The sequence below is a fragment of the Lathyrus oleraceus genome, chromosome 2 (assembly GCF_024323335.1).
Source record: "Lathyrus oleraceus cultivar Zhongwan6 chromosome 2, CAAS_Psat_ZW6_1.0, whole genome shotgun sequence".
Classification (NCBI taxonomy): Eukaryota; Viridiplantae; Streptophyta; class Magnoliopsida; order Fabales; family Fabaceae; genus Lathyrus; species Lathyrus oleraceus.
This window is the reverse complement of record NC_066580.1, coordinates 458,801,670-458,821,508: the sequence shown is the minus strand read 5'-3', so window position 1 is coordinate 458,821,508 and position 19,839 is coordinate 458,801,670. Positions and strand designations below refer to the sequence as shown.

General features: G+C 38.8%; 1 long non-coding RNA gene across 1 annotated transcript; it reads right to left on the bottom strand.

Moving 5' to 3' along the window:
- Positions 1-331: 331 nt before the first annotated feature.
- On the bottom strand, positions 332-818 carry LOC127120365 (uncharacterized). Its single transcript, XR_007803190.1, has 3 exons — positions 690-818; positions 525-598; positions 332-417 (listed from the first exon to the last, which is right to left on the bottom strand). It is a non-coding gene; the product is annotated as an uncharacterized LOC127120365 (long non-coding RNA).
- Between the last annotated feature and the right edge of the window lie 19,021 nt (positions 819-19,839).

Genomic DNA, 19,839 nt, shown 5'->3' with positions numbered 1-19,839 from the left:
GGCACTCCTATTTCCACTTGCAGAACCAGAATCAGAATTTTCAACTTCACTTATGTAGTATTTAGCGCGGAAAGCTAGCAAGTGTGCATAATAGGCAGGAGGAACTGCATACAAGATAACATTTTTGTTAAACTAAAGTTTTGTATAGCCTAAAACAAAAACAAGCAAAGGGAATCGAGTAACAAACCTATTGAGACAGATCGAGTAAACCTCGCATAACTGAATGGAAAAAAATAGTATCAGAAGGCTTCTAAAATTAAATGAAAACAGTACAAGTTTAGAAAACATTAATTAAGATTAAAAAAGCAAATCATATCATTACGTGTAGCACAAGTTATTGGTCAAACTCTGTAGCTGGTCTGCAGTGAATTTATTTTCATCATACAGCACATGATAATGCGTTGGTCGACTAGTCCCCTGCAAAAAGAACACGTCCAAATGCAAATAACACAGAACTGTCAAAAGGCGATTGAGCAACAAATAGTAAACAATGGCATAAAGTTAAATGACATAGCTAATATTACCTGAATTCCTGCATGGCTGTTAAGGTAAAAATCAAATTCCCTAGGGTGACAAATGCTGGTGTCTACCACGGTTCCTTTGACAATTTAGAACAACAAAATCAGCAAAAAGTGATAAATTCAAATGATAATATATACCAGCTGCGTTGAGAAATATATTGAAAAAACCTGGCATAATATTTCCACTTCTATCGGTCTCTTTGGGGTTGACAGGAAAGAGACGGGTGTGATGTCTCTTTTGGACCACTACAAAAGTAACTTTAGGTAGATACTCATCCTCTATTGAGACACAAGCCTGATGAAAAAAAATTAAAAATTAAACGCAGAGAATTTAGTGGTGTATTTTATGAACGACAAAGCAACAAGAAATCAACTTTGAGAAGTCCTAAATTCTGCCTACAATACAGGGCTGCAAAGTTGATGCAAAAAAAACATATAACAATATATGGTAAGTACCTGTATCTCCGACCATATTTTTTCTTTGCCAACCTTCAAGTCCGGACTTCTCCAATTATCACATGTAATCGGAATATGTTGTCGAACAAGGAAACCAATGTAACTTGCCAACATTGAACCGTTAGGCTCAATTAGTTGGTCTTCAGCACTCCAATGTACTTCAAATTTTACACCCTTGTCTCTTGCACGAATGATTGACTTCATAACAGTCAATCCTCGTTTGATTTCTTTTTCAACATTGTTACGTGATCCATTCGCGTCATGGGTATCGTCTTGGTTAGCCATTTTATCTGTAATATAGAAATGATTCAATAAGACCCAAGTAAGACAATGATTCAATACGTGAACACATTCATATACCTTCCATTTCTCTCATGTTACAACAATCTAAACTCTTTTTTTTATCATTATTGAATACAAACTCACACACACCTACTGCATGCAAAAGACCAATGCAAACTTATGGTGTTTGGAACATGAACAAACTTGCATCCATAATCATCAAACTTCCAAGCACAAGCTCAAACACACTTCAAATGATATCAGTTTTCAATCAAAAATAAAAAACTCAGTTTTCCCTAAACAACATTAATCAACATAATGCACAAAATGTAAAACTAAGTTTAGAAAATGCCTTAATCAAACACATGAAGAAAGTGAACGGTAACGATGGAGAAGAGAAATACCTTCAAGGTGACGGTAACGATGGAGAAGAAAGTGAACAGTGACGGTGGAGGCAGATAACTCAGTGAACGTGAACGCAGCAGCAGAAAAAGGCGACGGCGATGATGACGGTGAGGGAGGGAGAACGAACGGAGGACGAGAGTAATCGCAGTAGAGAGTAATCGCAGTAGAGAGAAAACCCAGTTACAGATAAAGAGGGAAAATAAAGAGACATGCAGTATATGTTATAATTTTAATGTTTACTAAAGGGGACCTTAGAGGGCGCTTCTGAAAGCGCTCTCTAAGGCTTTCCAAAAGCGCCTTCTAAACTGGAAATGTACATGGACTTAGAGAGCGCTTTTTTAAAAGCGCCCTCTAAGGGTAACCTTAGAGGGCGCTTTCACTAAAGCGCCCTCTATTGTTGTCCCTCCATTTCCTCATTATTATTTTTTTGGCTTCACTTTAGAGGGCGCTTTGTTACAAAAGCTCCCTCTAAAGGGGGCCTAAGAGGGCGCTTCTAAAAGCGCTCTCTAAGGCTTTCCAAAAGCGCCTTATAAACTGGAAATGTACATGGACATAGAGAGCGCTTTTTAAAAAGCGCCCTCTAAGGTTACCCTTAGAGGGCGCTTTCAATAAAGCGTCCTCTATTGGTGTCCCTCCATTTCCTCATTATTTTTTCGCTTCACTTTAGAGTGCGCTTTGTTACAAAAGCGCCCTCTAAAGTGCGCTGTCTATTCCAATAGTATGCTCCTTATTTTTTCTCTTCACTTTAGAGTGCGCTTTTGTAATAAAGCGCCCTCTAAGGGGCGCTGTCTATTCCAGTTTTTGGCGTAGTGACTCTTATGAGTGTAGTATCGCGTAACAATCGCATCAGATCTTACATCTGAACGACCTCCGCACTACGTCCTAAAAATAGGCCAAGATGGGTTTGGTAAACTACGGTCCTTGGCTTCTAAGGCACATGATTGAACGAATAATGCCTAACCACAAATAACTCGTGTGACATTATTAATCCAACATGACCTCCACCAAGTGAATGGACTCGCAAGTCAACTGGCTAAGGAATACTCCACACCAGTCAACAAGACTATACCATTCTCCTATCCTAGAGTGCACTCGAGTTCGGGTATAGAACTCATCTCACAGAGATCACCAAAGCAAACAGCATTTGTATATCAAGCAATTCAAACATTACAATCAATACAGTTATCCCAAATTGTACAAAAATATGTCAAATAACAGATAAACAGATATCATACAACAAGGGTGAAAAGTAGGCAATACCACCAGGGAAGGTCTAATGTCGTCCCCAGCAGAGTCGCCACTTTTCTGTAGCGGTGTATTCGTCGCTATATCATTTATTGATTAAACCATAAGCAAAGTATACAAGGAATTCGAGTCGCCACCGCACTTTTCTTTATCCTAAGGACTGGTTAAAAAGCGAACAAAAACCTAAGAAGTTTTACACGTAGAAAACCAATAAAAGATCAGAGAGTCTGGGTAAGGGGTAAATTACGCAATGGGAAGGTGTTAGGCACCCATCACGTCCTAGGTACTCCTAGGGAGCCCTTTTCACACTTGTTGTATAAAAATGTTTATTTGTTTTTTGACATATTGTGCAAACACGAATGGGATGTTGAGAAAAGAATGTACAAGTTAGTTGTTTTTGTGTTTGAACGGATGAACCCGTTGCCTATGTACCTTCCATCAAAGGTAAGGATCAAAACGCCGTAGTTCGGCTAAAAGATTTCCAAAACATGAGTGAGTTCATTTTAAAACAATAGCACTAAGGCTTTACGTTATCCACGGGAGAAAACTCAACCTTATGAGACAACAAGTCCACCATGTGAGAAAAGCTTCCACTTGCTAGTGAGGGGTTAACCCTATAATAAGCAAGGAAGACTTACAATTCAATCAACTAAGGACAAATAGGTGAGATTAACATCAACCAACTAGGACAAATCAAACCTATGACTAATGTATGAAAACTTAACAAGCATGGACAAAGCCACAAAACAATTGAATGAGTTGGAGTAATTGATTATGATTATTCACAAAAGGATGGTTAAAGGATGATTAGATTGATTCAAAGAAGTGTTATGAAAAGAAGTTTGAAAAGTCAAGGACTTAGGGTCCAAGTTTCTAATTTGGAAAGAGATGAGAATGTTTGCACAACATGCATTTACAAGTTTTTTAAAAGTCAACAATGTGAAAAAGGGTTTTGAAACAAAAAGGGTGTGGTTGAAGAAGTGTAAAACTTCCCAGAAGTTCACCTCTTGAAATCATATAGAAGATGATTCAAGTGTGTCCTTAGGAATGAGGCAACAATGCAAGTAAGCAAAATAAGGTGATACCGGATGCCATCAATGGTCTTATACCAATCTCACAAACAAAAGCGGATGTCGGATACCAATAACTGGGTTTACACCAATCTCCTAAAACAAAACAATGATACCGGATGCCATCAATGGTCTTATACCAATCTCACAAAGCAAAAGCGGATGTCGGATACCAATAATTGGGTTTACACCAACCTCCTACAGTAAAACAAAACTTGGATGTCGGATGCCAATCTATCTGGACTTATACCAACCTCCAAAGTATGGTCATAGGAATACAAATGCCACATCACAGGGACTTACAATTGCATCCTCTCATACAACAAACAAGAGCAAAGAAGATATGAGTGACCAATGAGGTCTTACACTCTATCCTTCCATATCACAGGGACAATGGCCAAAGAACATGGTCTTACAATTGTCCTCAATGGACAAACCAACATAGATCACAAGGATATGCAATAATGATCATACAAGAATTAACAATCAATAATGATGAATGCATAATGGCAAGTAAGCAATCATGTTCAAATGAATCAAATAATCAATCAAACAAGTTCAAGTAGCACACACTATAACCACACAATTGGGCTCAAACAAAGGTTGGACTTTAAAAGTCAACTGGAATAGGGTGAAAGGCGCTCTTAACCTTGACATTGAGAGCCAAGGTGAAGCAGATGAAAGGATATGAGGGGTGTGCCTCATCACTCTTATCCCTGGTTAGGGAGAGCATTGAATATCAGAAGGTGTGGGAGTTCAGAAAGAGGGAACTCTCTCCACAAGTTAGACTCGATAGATCTTGGGTATTTACTCACTATGCATCAACACATGTGGTGTGAGCAAGGTGAGTGACTCACAGAATAGTAGGAGATAGGTTACATATCTCTTTTGTCTACCAATTGCCTCATATGAGGTCTTTACCTGCTTGGGGACAAAGTAAACAATCACAAACATCGCCTCTTAAGGAGGACTTCAGACAGTTGCCTGGCTAAATAACAAGCCAGGTCTTCCAGACTACATGGAGACAAGAGAGTATACCTCAATTCTTAAGCAAAGCAAAGCAATAGCTAGTTCTCAAGGAACTAAAGCGACTATGGTACCTGAAATCAATCAAATATAATCAGCATCCCAATCACAAAATCAAAACAAACAACATAAGAATCAACAAACAATGTACAATCAAACAATGCAATATGCAAAGCACAATCAACTCAAATGAGCCAAACATCCTACAAAATAAACCCAGTTAGTTCATAACAAGTACATAAACCAAACTCGATCAACTTGAATTAAACTCTTCAAAGCATTTGCTTCTTAACCTGAAAAAATAACTCAAATGTGAGAAGTAAGACCACTAGGACAAGCCTAGGGTCAAAAGGAGGTGAAAAATTCAAAACAGCAAGTGAAAATTGATCACAACCAAGATTTATCAATTAATAAGAAGGACCAATTGTTCTCATATCAAAACAATGCACCAAATTCATTTCATGCACAATTTAGGTCAAAGTAGGCGAGTGTGAACCATATATGAGCAAACAGAATGGTTACCATCAAACAAATACCAAAACAGCTCAATAAATTCCACAAAACTTCCAGTCTAAACAGAACACATTCAATGAGAAGCATATCAAATTTCATGTTATTTGGACAAGAGGAAGTAGGGAAATTAAATCCAGGAAGTCATGGTATGCAAATACAACTTCAAACAAGACCACAAAGTGTACACCAACTTCAAGCAAGTGTAAAACAGAAATCAATCATTGTAAATGAATGGGACCAAAGCCAAAGTGAAGTTAAACATGTTAATAAACACTCCACCAAATTTCATCTTCATATGATAAGGTATGAGCATTTTACAAGCTATGGAAGTTAATCACTCAAGAGAAGCTCACAAAATGGTAAACAGCAAACAAAAATACCAATCAAATAGGAAATGTATCAACAAATTCTACAAAAAATCATGGTTAAACCTAACATGTATATGTAACCACATGCAAAAATCCAGGGCAAAAGACCTAGCATAGGCATGGAAACAAAATTCATGAACATGGCATAACATAGTGTGACACACATTGTCACACTCAAAAAGATCACATCATATCTATCTAACCAGAAACTCAAAAATAGCAAATTATACATCAAAATCACCAGGAAAGAGTCAAGAATAGGCATGTAAAATTTCAAGCATTTTGGAGCAAGCATCATCATTTTATGAATGAAATGGCAAAACATACACCTAAAGCATACATGTCCAAAGTCCTTAGGCAAAATTTAAAATCAGCCAGGCACAACATTTGTTATCATACCAAAAACAAACTAGAGAGAATTTGGAGATCAACACAAAAATCCCCATCCAATTTGGACAAAAGGTGAATTAATTATGAATTTTAGAAGTTTGGTGAAAGAATGAAATAATTATTTAAGATTTAAAATGAATAACAATAGGCGCGTGGCAATTTCGTAATTATCCACAGCCAGGGGCAAAACGCCCCGTTTCATTTAATGAAATGGCGTGGCGTGATTGGTCACTTCCGGCGGGAAACAGAAATTCAAATCGAAGCAAGGCGAAACAGGATCTAGCACGCGTTCTGCATCCAGAAATTCGAAGCTTCATCGCCTTCTTCATGTTCTTGATGAACATGAACGAATTTTCACAAAAATGCACATGCCATATATGGATCTCTTGATATTTCAACAAGGATCATGGATATGGTAATGAATTTGTCCAGAAATTATCATACAAGAAGATCTAATCAAGAAATGTTTTGATGCACAAACTTTAAATCCAGATTTCTTGATGAATAATGGATGAAATCGCACTATTCAACTTTCAGATTACTCTATGTTCAAGGATCTATCTAAACCACATGTTGATTGCAATAATTAAAGACTTCGAAATTTCACCTTATGATGATTGCAGTGAGGAATCCGTGCGTGTTTGGCCTGGAATTGTGAAAACAGATAGTGTAGGATGTTGTAGGAGGTGTATGGAGGTGATTGTTTAGCTCAGAAACGCACGAACATGATGAATTTGCCAGCTGCCATTGATGAGCTCAAGGTTGCAACAGTTGGTTTCAGCACGATTCCCTCTCCAATTGCCACGAACAGAAGTCCAAAATCACATGGGAAATGAGTGTTCTTGGACTTTTTGGAAAGGTGAGAGCAAGATCTTCAACTTTCATGTTGGACAAATTTTGATTTGAAGCTTTCTTGGACATATAATTTTGAGGAGAATGACTTTCCATTTTGGGCAGCTGAAAACTATAGGTCATTTCTATTTTTGGAAACTTTTTGTTTGACCTCAAATCCTTCAACCTTGATCTTTGAAATGCCTAATGAGGCTTGTATGGACATGAATGAGACTTTTCCAACCATCTCACACCTTCCAATTCCTGATTAAATGCACAGTTGACCACATTTGACTTTGCTAGGGTTTTGGTTGACTGAGCCATGTTCTGATGAATTTCAAACATCTTTCTCTTGAGATCTTGATACCAAATGATACCATGACTCATGTGAATCTCTGATGAATGATCATGGTGCCCAAATTCTTCAAGAATGGTCACCATCCATTGCTCAATGAATGATTTGACTGATTGACTGATGATTGCTTCAGCTGCAAGTAACATGGTTAGATGACAATATTTTTGTACTTTTGGTTAGTAAACAAATGAAAAGCAATGATATACAAATGCAATACATGCTTGGTGATCAAGAACCATACTCACAAGACACCCACCCACTAGGAGGGAAGCAAAGGTGCACAATGATCCTTGAGGCAATGATATGATATGATATGATGCCTTGAGGGATCTTAGGGCAAAAATTGGGGTCTTACAATATATGAGTCCCAAGGTTCTCTACATGTTATATTGATCAAGTTTTCTTCAAGAGTTTGAGGGTGATTTGCCTTGGAATCCCTAGTTTGACTGGGTATCTTGAGTAACTTCTCCAACAAGCTATCTCACCAATTGATCAAATTTCTCAAGGGGCACTTCAAAATTCATCATCTATGCATATATGATCTACCATGAGCCAAGAAAGTCAAGAGAATTGGAAGTTAGCAAGTTGGTTGATGGTGGTTGGCCAAATGAATTCATCTGATCAAAACTGGGTCTCCCTAGACCCTATCTCCTACAATTTTCACCATATGAAAATGATTCTAAGATAAAACTTACTCTAAATGATATTCAAAACAACTTTCATGTTGATACCTAGAGCTATTTTTGCTTGGAAAATCATTTTCTATGTTGAAACATTATGGGCCATTTTGTCTAAACCCTAATTTGAAAGTCAACTTCCCAAGGCCATAACTTGCTCAATTTTTATGAGATGAAAGATTTCCAAGCTGCACAATCAAGTTAAATGTGTCTACTTCAACTTTAATCTTTGGATTGGATCTAGTTCAACTTTTTTGAGCATGTGATATGAGGTTACATTATAGGTCACTTTTGACCTATACCATTGACCAAGTGATTTTTCCAAACTTCAAAAATGCATAACGGTATCATTTAAAATCCAAATGACATGAAATTGGGAACCATTTTGAAGGTATTTGATAGAGCTACAACTTTAATGAAGACACTTTTCTCATTTGAAGCTCGTATAAAAACTAAAGCAAGGTGGAATATTGAGACATATGACTTAACACTTAGAAAAAATTTGATATGTCAAAAATTTCCAAACTTCCACCTCAAATTTCTTCAAGTTCCAAGCTCCAAATGAAAAAGTGTTGAACATGAAAGTTGTTCCTCTTGATCTCACCTTTCCAAAGAGCTCAAATTCATTCATTTTGGACAAGGAATGCAAAGGTTGCGCATGGCATGAAAATGGTGACATCACTTGGCAAAGATCAAACTTCAAATCCAAATGCACACTTGCCTTGCAATCCAAGCTGAATTCAGACTATCTAACATCCATTTGTGGACTTATGACAATGATTTTATGGGCCTATGCGCGCCCATGCATCATCAATGATCAAATTTGGAAAGTGATTTCAAGTGTGCAAATATCAATGGTTTCAGCTATAAATAGAGCCTCATATGCTCAACAATCAACACACATTCGCGCCAGCTTTGATCCCCCATCTCAAACCCTCACTTTGCAAAGGATAAACCTGAGAAATTCATTTAAATTTGAGGTTGAATTTCCACTGTTTTTGAAATTCAAATCTTCAGGAATCCACAACCTTGTAAGCATCCAATCCTTCTTCTGCAAGCAAGTGGAGTGAGATCAAGCACAAGCAAGATCAAGATCAGTTGAATCCAGACCTCCATTGAAGATATTTTCCAGAAATTTTGATCTCTTCGATTCTCTCAAATTCTTGCTCAATTCCATTTATTCTTTGGTTGTCTGAAGTCCTACCAATGTAGGAAAGAAGACTGAGTTGCTTTGAGGCCAAATCGAAGCAACTCAGTTCATGTACCTTAAATTTCAACTCCATGTATCTCTCAATATACTTGGAGTTAGAGTGAATTGAGGCCAGATTCGAGCTCAGTTCCATTTTTACTTTGAAATCATGTCCTTGTTTTTAATTTTGGTGATGGTTGATGGCGGACCGGTCCGGTGAGGTCCACCGGAGAAGAAGACCGGAGCTACAGCCCCGGCCATGTGCTGGCATGTCTCATAGCCACAGGATCCTCTTGTTTTGTTTTAATCATGATCGTCCCTTTTAAATACCAATGTTGTGGCGCGCTAACTCATGTCCATCGTGGATAGCGCGTTTCTAGCCACTTGATCTACCACCTCAATTAATGAGGGAGATCAAGTGGTCCACGTTTTTTATGATATTTTAATTTTCATTTTAATTTCATTATTTTCAATAATTCATATTAAATTCAATATTGATCCAAAAAATATGGGACTTTCACCAAAAAAATTCAAATATTTTTCTCTTTCATATTCTGAATTAAAATTATTTTTTGGATCATTATTAATATTTTTCATGAATTAATTGATTTTGCATTTATTTTTAATCATTTAAAAATATTTTTAAATGTCCAAAAACTATGAAATTTTTTCTCCAAGGTTCTTTGACCTTGTTCGACCTATGATAAATCTCATGGTCATTTCTTTGGTGTTTTTATGAGATTTTAGGAATTGGACAAACCATATTTAATTTAAATGCACTATTTTAGTATTTTTTTTTAATTTGAATAAATGCCAAAGATACTTGTTGACCAATTGTGATGACTTGTTTATGTTTAACTCTTGTTGTTGGGCCTTGGTCATGGTTGATTTGACTTTGTCAAATTAATATCGTTGGATTTAGGGGATTGATGGAATATACATTCCATCTCCCAAAATGAATGGATGATATTAATTTGGTAAAATTCCTCCTTTAACCAATTTGTGTTTTGATCCATTCCCTTCCCTCTTCATCTTATTCCCTTTCTTCATGCATTCATTCCATTTGGCCTATGATATCTCAAAGTCCTAATGCTAGTTGATTGAAAAATTGACATGAGTATGGATGAGATTAGGCCACACCTTTTTGCATATTCTTTTTGTGTGTGGTATGTTTCATGAGCATAGTCCATTATATTATGTCTCTAACATGCATTAACACCAAAATTTTATTGCCCAACCTCAAATAGTTGTGACTTCTACATAAGTCCAATTACGATTGCTTAACATAGCGCTAAATTTATGACATAAAAGGCATAAGCATTCTAGTTAGTGAGATTGTAAGTCTCCCCTCTTTCATGGTATTGTGTGGAAACTTGGCCTTCTTTCCTTCCTTTAGAAGATGTTTTGGTTCAAGAATTCATGCTTGTGATAAATGGGTTGAGTGTTCTCCAAAGAATGTCTTGAAAGTAAAAGCAAAAGCAAAACAATACTAACTTCTAACTCATTAACTACTAACTTTTAATTTCAAGCTTTTACTTTAATGCAATTTACTTTTAGCACTCTATTTCATTTGTCATTGTTCATATCATTCTAATTGTTTATGTTAATGCAATTTTCACTTTGTCCACTTGGACCATATTGTGTGATATATTTTGTTTGTGTATGTTTTGCTTGTTTGTGTGGTCTTTGACCATTAATGTATATAATAATAACAAAAACCCTAAAAAACTTTTGAGTGGACTGTTGGCTTTATCTTGGAGAAATGGACTTAGAATCTAGGCAACCTTCCTAAGCTAAAGGACTTGGCCAATACCAACTTGCTGAGAAATCAAGTGCTTACAATTTGAACTTCATCTGACACATCTTTGAAGACATCCCTAAGTTCATCTGCAACATGATCATTGTGAATCTGTCATTTTGAACCTGTGACTTGTGGAATTTATCTGTTGCATGGGCTATTTTGAATAAGATCATGGAATGGATAAGCTTGGATGTGGTCATATTTATTTGATGTCTTGCTCTTCAAGATAATATAATTGTGCATTTGTATGTGTAACACCTCAAAATTTGCCCTCTTCTCTTGGGACTAGTATTAACATATTTGCATTTTCATTTTAGGGCATTAGGCATTTCATGTTGCATATCATGTGATTACATTGTGCAAGCCATCTTCCCAAGTCTTGATCAGAAGATGAGGAAGTCAGAAAGTGCAGGCCTAGGGTTTCATTGATTGATCATGGCCATCTGAGGATTGGGCTGTGAATTAGGGTTTCATGATTCTCAAGGGTGTTGGTCTTCATATTGATTGAATTGATACATCATCATCATCATGGTTGGATGTCATCAAGAGATTGGAGAGGATTTCTTGAGATTAGGGTTCTGACCACTGGTCAACCCTAATCAGTTGCATTGGGCCAATCAGGGCTGGATCAGGGGATGAGATTTCTGATGGATATGGGGTTCATTTTGTGATTATATTGTGCTTATTGAGGCTAGGGTGTCACCCTTGAGCCATTTCAGTTGGAGATTGGGGCTTAAATTGATCAATGCATTGCCAAATTCATCTATCAAATGGAAAAGTCAACTGTGGTCAACTGTACATGATCTGATGGATTTGGAGGTGAAAATGAGTTGAAGACACTTCATTCATGTTGGAATAAGTGTTAAATGACATTGCAAGGCTTAAAAATGAAGAAAATCAAGTCAGGACAAAAACTGCCAAAAATAGCAAGTGACTTGTAACTGAAGTTTCCAAAAATGGAAAGTTTTTGACCTCAAAAACAGATGTCCAAGGAAGCTTCAAATGAAAAATTGTTCAACATGAAAGTTGTAGATCTTGTTCTCACCTTTCCAAAAAGTCCAAGAACTTGAAAATCCAATGTGTGGTTTGCAAAATATGGCTCAGTGAATTTCAGAAAAGACCCGTAATCAGGAGGCCATAACTACCACATACTTTGTCCAAATTGCAAGTTCTTTATATGCACAAACTCCATTTGACATGTACTTTGAGGGTGCATCATTGGATTTTCCCAAAAATGGCCAAGGCAAAAAGTCACTTTTCAACTGGACAGCTGAATTGGACCAGGGGCAAAATTGTCCAAATGTCAAAATAATTGGAATTTTTGAATGGGACTTTTTCCAACACCTCAGGAATGGCATTTGGAGTGTGTTTGAATATTCATTTCATGCCTAGGCCTTTTAAATTGAGATTTGGCTTGAAAAGTGAAATGGGGAAAATTGGACAATTACCACACATATGTGAATTTGAGAAATACAACACCAATGAGCATGGGACAAGTTTCTATGGTTCACATATGACATTTGGAGTTTGCATGAGCTGTCAAAACAGCTGGCAATGAGCTGTACATGGAAATTACATTTTTGCCCTTATTTGCAAAATAACCAATTTCACTTAACATGCTAATTTGGTTAATTAAGTGGATTAAGCATGGATTAGTGCAACCTATATATTCATAATCTCTTGCTAATCATAACAGAATTCACAATTACCAAATTCAGATCTAGAAACCTCTCATTCTCTCAAATTTTCATCAAGAACTCAACACCTTCAACTTCACCAAACTTCATCATCCTTGAACCAAAACTCGAATTTCTTTTTGCTGTGATCTTGTATCATCATGTGCTAGGACTGTTTTTGCTTTTCATCATCAATCAAGCTTTGCATCGTGACTGTTCCAAGAAGCATCTTCCATGGCAAATCCGAATTGTGGACAATAGGAGCAACATCAATCGAACCTGAGCGCATCATTTCGTTCCTTGGAGCTTCTAGTTGGACTGTTTGGAGCTAACACACGCGAACTTGTCCGATTTCATCACTGCCATGGCCAGGTGAGTAAAATTCGATCGTCACCATTCTTTGAATGCTTATGTGTGTTTTAAAGTGTATGTCATGTAGATCATTGTGATGTTTGTAGTTTTGCAAATAGATGACTGTAGGATGAGAAATCTCGATTTGAAATTATGAACATAAACCCTAACTTCTTCGATTTGCAAGATCTAGGAACGATTAGACAAAATCATGTTGATATTCGTACTCTACGTGTCGTGACCTTTCCAACGGTTATTTGTTTGCGCATTTTGGTTGAGAAATGAGAAAAATCCGTTTTGAGAGGGTGAAGAACAAGCGCGAGGAAGAAGATGAGAAATTCTGGACAGTACAGGCTTTGATCCGTTTTTTCCATTTGAAATTTTGAATTGGCTGTTTACCGCCCGCGGCATGCAATATTTACCAAACTGCCATTATCAAATTCCATTTAATCTAATTAATTGTTAAAAATTACCATGACCTTAAAAAAATGCATAAAAAATTGTAGAAAAATCAAAAAATGTGGAGATTTTTTCCTTGACTTTGTTGACTTGTGTAGGATTTTTTTGACCTATTGGTCAAAGTTGTGCTTGGCAAATATTTTATTTGGCATAGGCTTTTCTAATGTATGTCACATTTTGATACATTTTGGCAATTTGATCATGAAATACTCATATCATAAAATAAATGGCTGAAAATTTTTGTGGTGATTGTGGACTCATTGATGTTCATTTATATGTAAATTTCATGCATTTTTGATACCTGGTCAATGAGCAGCAAATTCTGGAACTTAGGTGTGACAATTTGTGTCACACCTCATTATGTCAACTTGCTGGATTTTTTTGATTGGCTTATACTTGTTGAAATTGATTGAAATTTTGCATGATGCTTAGTTAACATGTTAGGAAGCTATGAGAATTTTTGTGGAATTTTACACTGCATTTTCAAATTGATTGTGAATTTTCCTTTCTGGTGGTTGAATTTGCAAGCTCATGTGACATAGGTTAGTAGAATGATTGGGAAATGCTCATATGGTATTGTATGATCATGAAATTTAATATGCTTGTAGTAGACACATGTTAGGACCTCCCTGTTTTGGTCTCATCCATTTCTTTTTTGTTTTCATTGAGTTATGAATTTTTGAAGTGGATGTATGCATTGATGTTGTGAATTGAAGCATGTAATTGTGTCTGTTTTTGTTGATTTTCATTGACATGGTTCCATTTGCCCAATTGAGCTCAAATTTGACATGGTAGACCTTGATTATCCCCTGTTTAGGTGTATTTAATTTGAGAAATTTTGGATTTATTTTGATAGGGATTTGAATGCAATACTTCTGTTTGTATGCTTGGTGGTTCATTTGACCTCATATGGATTGTTTTGTGCATGAATTGAGCATGATGGATGATATAAACATGAGACCAATGATGTTTGCTTGTGTTTGATGATAATTTGATGTTGGATGATGAATACCTTGCTGTTTTGAGTTTTTTCTTGCTTTTGGACCCTAGGCTTGGCCTAGTGGTCTAGTTACTAATGTTTGCTTGGTTTTTCAGGATCAAAAGCATAATGTACATGGAGAATGATACAAGTTGATTTTAATTGATGTTGTGGATGTTTGTACACTAACATAACATTGTTTTGTAGGTGTTGGAGCTTGGGCTTAAGCCTTGAGCTTGCTTTGTGTTGTATTGTTTAAACTGTTTGATTGTTTGCTGTACAATTTGTCTGATTGAATACTGACTGAGTTTGATTATTTCCAGGTACTTTAGTTGCTCAGTTCCTTGTGAACTATTGCTTTGCTTTGCTTAAGCAACTTGCATTTGAGGTATAACTTTCTGAACTTCATGTAGTCTGGAGACCCGGCTGTTACCGGGCCGGGCAAACAAATTGTCTGAAGTCCTCCTTAAGAGGCAATGATTGTGTATGTTTATTTTTAAGCCCAAGCAGGGAAAGTCCTTCAAGTAAGGCAATTGGTGGAAGGTAGGGACAAGCAACCTGTCCCCCACTATTCAGTGAGTCTTCTCCTTGCTCCCATTACATGGTTGTAGCATTGAGATCAAAAGCCCAAGATCCTGTGCAGTGCACATTGAGTCAGAGTCATCGAGTATAGAAGGGTTCCCCTATTCTGGACCCATGCTCATTTGTCAGCTCTCCCTGGTTAGGGATAAGAGCTGTGAGGTCTGATCCTCACTTCATCCTATCATCTGCTTCACCTTAGCCTCGTAATGGCAAGGTTAAGAGCAAACCAGCCTGTACAGACGACTCGCTTCGGCGGTCAAACCCCTTTGATTGAGCCTCTTGTTTGGTTATAGTGCATGTTATGTGGATATCTGATTGACATGCTTGTTTGAGATGCCTGTTCTCATTTGATATATGATTGTATGCTTGTGTGCTAGCTTCTTTCCTGGTTAGGATTAGATCGCACTGATGCGAGTAGGTAGAAACCTGAACTTAGGGTGACTTTGCATGACAATATTAGGCTCGAGTCTCAGCTCCCTAGTGTCGTGTTTTCCCCTCGGTTTCTGGTTAGCAATTTAGTCCCTTTCAGGGGAACTACATCGCCCTGATCCTCGTTCCAGACGAGGTATGTAGGCAGGTGGTCGTGCGAGACCACTCCGGGCAACCTTTTTCTTTTTGCGTGCGTTTAATTGTTATCTGACTATGTGTTTTGGCTCGGATGCCGACGTAAGTCCAATAATTGGCTGTCGGGCTCCACGTTTGCCGTTTTGTGCATGTTTTGGTTCGGATGCCGACGTAATTCCATCAATTGGTTGTCGGGCTCCATGTTTGCCACCCTTGCTTGCTTGTATGTTTTGTGTTGTTTGGCGTGCGTAAGCCGAACTACAGTGGCTCTGATTCTTGTTCTAGACAAGATATGTAGGCATAAGGTGCGATACCTTATCGAGCCCGTTTCTCCTAACCCCACCTGCGTTCCCCGTGTGTGTGTGTGATGTTTAGCAACCTTTTCTTTATTCTAGGACGTGGATCCCTAGGAGTACCTAGGACGTGAGGGGTGCTAATACCTTCCCCTTGCGTAACCGACTCCCGAACCTTTCCTCTCTGGTCGCGAGACCATGTCTTTCCAGGTTTCTCTGAGCGTTTCCTTTCCCTATCTTGGGATAAATAACGTTTAGTGGCGGCTCTGTGTGTTTTCTTTTTTAGCTCGCCGGTTGATTTTTCGCAGGATGCGACAGCTGGCGACTCTGCTGGGGACGTCCGATGTAGACCTATGCTGGTCCATCGTCCCTAAGAGAGTCCTTCCTAGCGTTCTAGGATAGTTTAGGTTGCTTGTTTTGTATTATTTATTGCATTTTATTATTCTAACCAGTGTGTATATATTTGCATTAATGTCTGCATGCATCATACTATCATGTTGTTGCCGTCCTCATGCAGGTGGTTCCTCTGATTGGGGGTGGGTGTTCTGAGTGGGGCTAAAACCCAGGCCCGAGTATACACCTAGGACTAGTGTGGTCTCACGTTGCCTCTTTCATGTTAGATCAACATGTGCCTGGCGGCGTGATGTGCCACAAGCCGGACGAGGCTCAGTTGATAGTGCTCATCTTTGTGGAGTATCCACTTTGTTTGAGTCACTCCATCTGAGTTGTTGACTCTGGTGACCGATCATTTCCGGATCTTTGGTTTAGACGATTTTAAGAGAGCTACAATGGCACACCCGAAAGGGCAAACCCATTGAGTATCTCCGCCCGATTGTCGAGACTATTATCCGCCTTAGGATGACCTGATTAGAATTTACTTGTGAGGGGAGGGTGATTCATTCAGATGCATAATCAGATGGACTCAGATGGTGACTTTTGGTTCTGTGATTCAGAGACCTATTTATAAGTCGGATTTATGGTCAGTTATTGCTGTGACGCCGGAGTGCTGTCCGAGATTTATCAGTGGGGATCCGTTTATTTCAGGATTCCCCGGGCCGAGATATTTATCAGTGGGGATCCGTTTATTTCAGGATTCCCCGGGCCGAGATATTTATCAGTGGGGATCCGTTTATTTCAGGATTCCCCGGGCCGATTCAGAGGTTATGGGTATCTGATCAGAGATTGATGATGATGATGATGATGATGTATCTTTCTTCCGTTTATTTCGGAACCCGTGGGTCAGATTTGTGGTTACATATTCCTCAGATGGTTGTGATCAGTCCAGAGATCCGAGCTGTAGTTCAGAGCAACAGATGATCAGATGACTTGGAGGATGGCACAGTGCATTGCATTCATACATCATTCTCATTTTTCATTCATCTGCACCAAACCTACGTCTGGCCATATGGGGAGCATTATTGATTGAGAATCTGGTTGAGAGACATCTTGAATTTCAGAATATGGATGTCAAAATGTTATCTGTCTCGATGAAACCAGAATCAAAGGACAAAATCTTCCTCATATGGATAGACGTTGCATTCATGCATATTAACCCATTTGCTGTTTTGTAGGTGTCAACCGGTGCGCATAGCTTGTTTGCTCAGATATCCTGCTAGGGGCAACAAATCCAAACTGATGGATCTTCCCAACGCCGACATCCTCGAACTGAAAGAGATGGTGAGGGATTTGTTCAGTGTTGTGCAAGGGCTTGCCTTGGGGCAGAAAGCCATGGCCGAGAGATTAGAAAGGATTGAGGGCTGGATGATCAAGGAGAAAGTTCAGGGAAAGGCTCCGTCATCTGAAGTAACAAATCCCTCTGGCTCTGTGGTGAAGAAATCCCTTGACAGTGGTCAGCCCAAGAAGAAGGTTGAATTAGGTGGTGCGCAGACTAAAAGAGAATGCGGTAAGGATCGTTATCACCCTTATGCTGCCACTGCAACCATTCCTGTTGGTGGTTCATCTGTACCACCGAGACATCCGTCACCTTGCCCGGGAGCACAGAGAGCTGGGAACCAGGTAAGGGGAAAAGGGATTGATCGCCACTTTGACAAGCCGCCCGTGACTTACGCCTCTCTGTTTAAAAAGTTGAAGGATCTTAGATTGGTGCGGCCAAGGATGTTGACTCCGTTGAAACCTGATCAAAGGCCAGCCAATTTTGATGAAAGTGTCAAATGTGAATTCCATTCGGGTGCTCCCGGGCACAGTGTAGAGGACTGCAAAGCTTTTAAGCACGTAGTCCAAGACCTGGTGGATTCCAAGGCCCTCAATTTTACATTGTCATTGAATGCTGATGCCAATCCCATGCCGGCGCATGGACAGGCGATGGTGGGTGCAATTGCTGAAAATTCAGATCGCGCCTGTGCGGTAGGTGGAGAGACTGACAGTGACTGCAAGTTCAGTGGTTGGATAAAGCCGTGCGTACCAGGAAGCTGGAAGGCTTAAACAGATCATCACTGACACTCGTCCGGAAGAGTAATATTTCTTGTTTTCAGTTTATATGCATGGAAGCCATATGTGTTGCCCGACACATAATGGTTCATTGTAAGGGCCACCTCGTGTTTAAATTTGCATTTTCTGCATCATTAATAAATGGATGTTTTTCAGTCAAAAAGCGGTGTTCCCTGTTTTTCATTTATTTTTGCAGTTTTAAAAACAAATAAAAATGGCAATGTTTATTTTCATTTTTCTCTTGTTTGATTTGTCTCGTTCCGAAGTCGAAAAATAATTCTCCGGATCTCGTTGATAACAATTTGGTTACACCTCATATGACTTCGACAATCCGAGCAATCAGGCTGAAGAAGAAGGCGAAGAAGACTGTGATCTGCTGGAATTAACCAGGATGTTTAAACAAGAGGAGAAGGTGATTCAGCCGCACGTGAAGCGGGTTGAGATTGTTATTCCAAGCACCGCCGAGGTCAGAAAGAAAGTGAAAATTGGGGCCGCTTCAGAGGCAAGTCGAGAGCAGAATGGTAGCCTTGTTAAAGGAACATATGGATACCGTCACCTGGTCGTGTCAGGATATGCCAGGGTCGGATACCGGTGTCGTTGTGCGTAAGCTACCATGGAGAGAAGACTGTCCTCTAGAGGAGCAGAACGCCAATGCCGCGTATCGGAGTGACTTGGTTTCATGATATGATTCGTCATGAAATCAAATGCTATGACATGATAGCAAAGTCCCAAACAGGAGAGGGGCATCTGGTGGAGATAATTCAAACTGAGGTTGAATTCAGACAAGTGCACTATCAGAGTGCGGTCCGGTAAGATGATTGGGGTTCATTGTAAGGGAGGAATCGAGGTTCATCCTGCAAAAAAAAAAAAAAAAAAAAAAAAAAAGAACAATAAGAGAAACGCCTGAACCGAGAACATAAAGGAGAGATCCGTGGTTTCTTAGAAAGATTGAACTACCTGTCATGGTTCACATCTCACCTAACAGCCACGTGGGAACCCATTCAAGAAAAAAAAAGAGATCAAACGGTCAGGTGAAATAATGATTGCCAAGGGGCATTGAAAAAATAAAAGAATAAGTTGCAGGAACCTCCGATTCCGATGCCTCCCTATGGAAAACAATTGTCAATTCTGTACTTGACGGCCTTCGAGGGGTCTACGAGGTGTATTGGGTCAGCATGACGCGTCTTGTCGAAAAGAGCATGCAATTTACCTTAGCAAAAAGTTTACCGACTGTGAAACAATACATTCACTGTTCGAGAAAACTTGATGTACTTTGGCATAGGCTGCTCGCCGACTGAGACAGTTTATGCTGGTTCATACTACTTTGTGGATTTCCGAGATGGATCCGATCGAGTATG